We start from the raw sequence: 2419 nt of genomic DNA, 5'->3' as shown, positions 1-2419 counted from the left end.
TTGCCAGGTTTTATTTATAACAAATCTTGTGGGGAATCTGATAGGGTTGGGAAGGGGGTTTGAGGTGTTGCAAGCAAGGACTGATAGAACGGTGTGTATTTGGTTTATGCAGAGTTTAGTAGGATGTCTCACTTTCATGTGGTGTATAGTAAGCACTTAAATATTTGAACAGATTAGCATTCCATACCTCATAAATCTGAATCTGATAAAAAATTAAAATTTGAAGTGATTTTTTTTGGCTTTGCTTTAGTTTTTGGCAGCTGGCCAGTAAGGGGATCCAAACCCTTGACCTTGGTGTTGTCAGCACCATGCTCTACCATCTGAGCTAACCAGCCAGCCCCTTGAAGTGATTTTTTTTTTTTTTTTTAAGATGACCAGTAAGGGGATCTTAATCCTTGACTTGGTGGTGTCAGCACCACACTCTCCCAAGTGAGTTAACCAGCCATCCCTATATAGGGATCCGAACGCATGGCCTTGGTGTTACCAACACCACACTCTCCCACGTGAGCCATGGGCCAGCCCCTGAAGTGATTGTTAATGGCTGTTGTGTCACACTGAACTACAAAACTCAGTGATCATCCTTAATTGTTGCACCTGTGTTCACTGTGTTGGGGTATCAGCCTTACATTTATTTACCAGCTGACTTGTACCTTCATGCAGCCAGTTTGCTGTGGGCAAGACAATTCCAGTACTGACACAGGAGACCACCCAGAGAAGCTGTCAGGGAGTTGCAAACAGCTTGGGACCTGAACAAGCACTTTTACTCAGAATCTTTGCATTACCACCCTCAGCCATGGTTGGCCTCCTGGGAGTTCTTTTATCACTTTTTTGGGTGTGTGGCTGGCCAGTAAGGGGATTTGAAGCCTTACCTCGGTGTTACAACACTGCACTCTAACCAAGTGAGCTAACCAGCCAGCCCTCTTTCATCACTTCTTGACCCTACTCCTCATGTGTATGGTAGTTAGCTTGGCCAAACTATAACTACAGTTCCTAAAATCCCCTTCCTTGTATGGCTTGTGTTACAGATGGAAAAAGAGAAGCTTGCATGAGATTTGGTAAATAGGGCTGGCCGGTTAGCTCACTTGGTTAGAGTCCAGCCTTAAACCCCAAGGTCACAGGTTCAGATCCCCCTACTGGCCAGCCACCAAAAAAAAAAAAAAAAAAAAGAGATCTGGTAGGTAGAAGTGAACCAGCCACTGTGCTGTGGGAGAAAAACACAGAGAGATTAGCATATCCCAGCTTATCTCTGCCATACTGAGAGACAGACATAGTGGCAGGTGCCATATGCCCTTGCTCTCCCCTGCTCCACCCAGCTCTTCTTCCCAAGTACAGGCCCTGCTGACCAAGAGTGACCCCAGGCTGCGAGGTTCCACTCTGACAGCTGGAAGTGCCTGGCCTCCCGGCCTGGAACTTGCCCACCTGTGCCAGTGCTTCAGGAGGGTGGGTTAGTGACTTTTCTCTGATCCTCCTGCTTTCAGACCCTGTATTCTCCAGCTTCTCCAACAATAGTGTGTAGTCATCATGTCTTGTTTGCTAGCCCAGAAGTCATTACAGATTCTAGCATATAATAAATTCTTAATAAACATTTACTAAATTAATGATCTTCTTTTTTTTTTTTTTAAGATAACCGGTAAGGGGATCTCAACCCTTGGCTTGGTGTTGTCAGCACCACGCTCAGCCAGTGAGCGAACTGGCCATCCCTATATAGGATCTGAACCCGTGGCCTTGGTGTTATCAGCATCACACTCTCCCGAGTGAGCCACGGGCTGGCCCGAAGTTAACGATCTTTATAGAAAGAAAGAGAAGAAAAGAAAGAAAGAAACTACTTCTCTCATTGAACTGGCTCAGATGGTGGAAATTCTCTTCTGCACACTTTTGTCTCAGAGGAAAAGGTGCTTTCCAATCTCTTATTACTTACTTATTAAAATAATTCCACAAGGCATATTCCTTTAAAAAAAATTAAATAAAAGAGGCACACTTGAAATAGAGAAGTGAAAGAGCTTGCTTAAGATCCCAGGGCTAGAGAGGAAGTAAACCCAAATTAGAACTTGTAGTTATGTTTTCCCTAACTACAGCTTAAGTGTAATCAGCAACGCACTGGATTTTATCTCCCTTCCTTTATCAAACTCACTTTCTTTCTCCACCAACTCTTCTGTCTCTGCACATAGACACACATATATGCTCATTCAAATACTGCCAATTATATATATACACACACACATACATATATATGTTGAAAGTATAGTTCTCCAAAGGGGAATACATTCAGATCAATTCAACAGATATTTATTAAGCATCTATATGTAAGAAAAATTGTGGTGTAGGCAAAGCAAGGCTGTGTAGGGGGCAAATGTGTTGTGGCACTCCTACTGGAGAAACTGTACACATTCGTTGATGTGTTACCATTTTTGGTTATCAC

At 43.4% G+C, this 2419-nt stretch overlaps 1 non-coding gene across 1 annotated transcript; it reads right to left on the bottom strand.

The window, feature by feature from the left end:
• Window positions 1–261: 261 nt before the first annotated feature.
• On the bottom strand, window positions 262–335 carry TRNAV-GAC (transfer RNA valine (anticodon GAC)). The gene has a single exon. It is a non-coding gene; the product is annotated as a tRNA-Val (tRNA).
• Between the last annotated feature and the right edge of the window lie 2084 nt (window positions 336–2419).

This window comes from Cynocephalus volans, chromosome 9 (assembly GCF_027409185.1).
Source record: "Cynocephalus volans isolate mCynVol1 chromosome 9, mCynVol1.pri, whole genome shotgun sequence".
NCBI classification, from domain to species: domain Eukaryota; kingdom Metazoa; phylum Chordata; class Mammalia; order Dermoptera; family Cynocephalidae; genus Cynocephalus; species Cynocephalus volans.
This window is presented reverse-complemented; position numbering and strand designations above follow the sequence as displayed.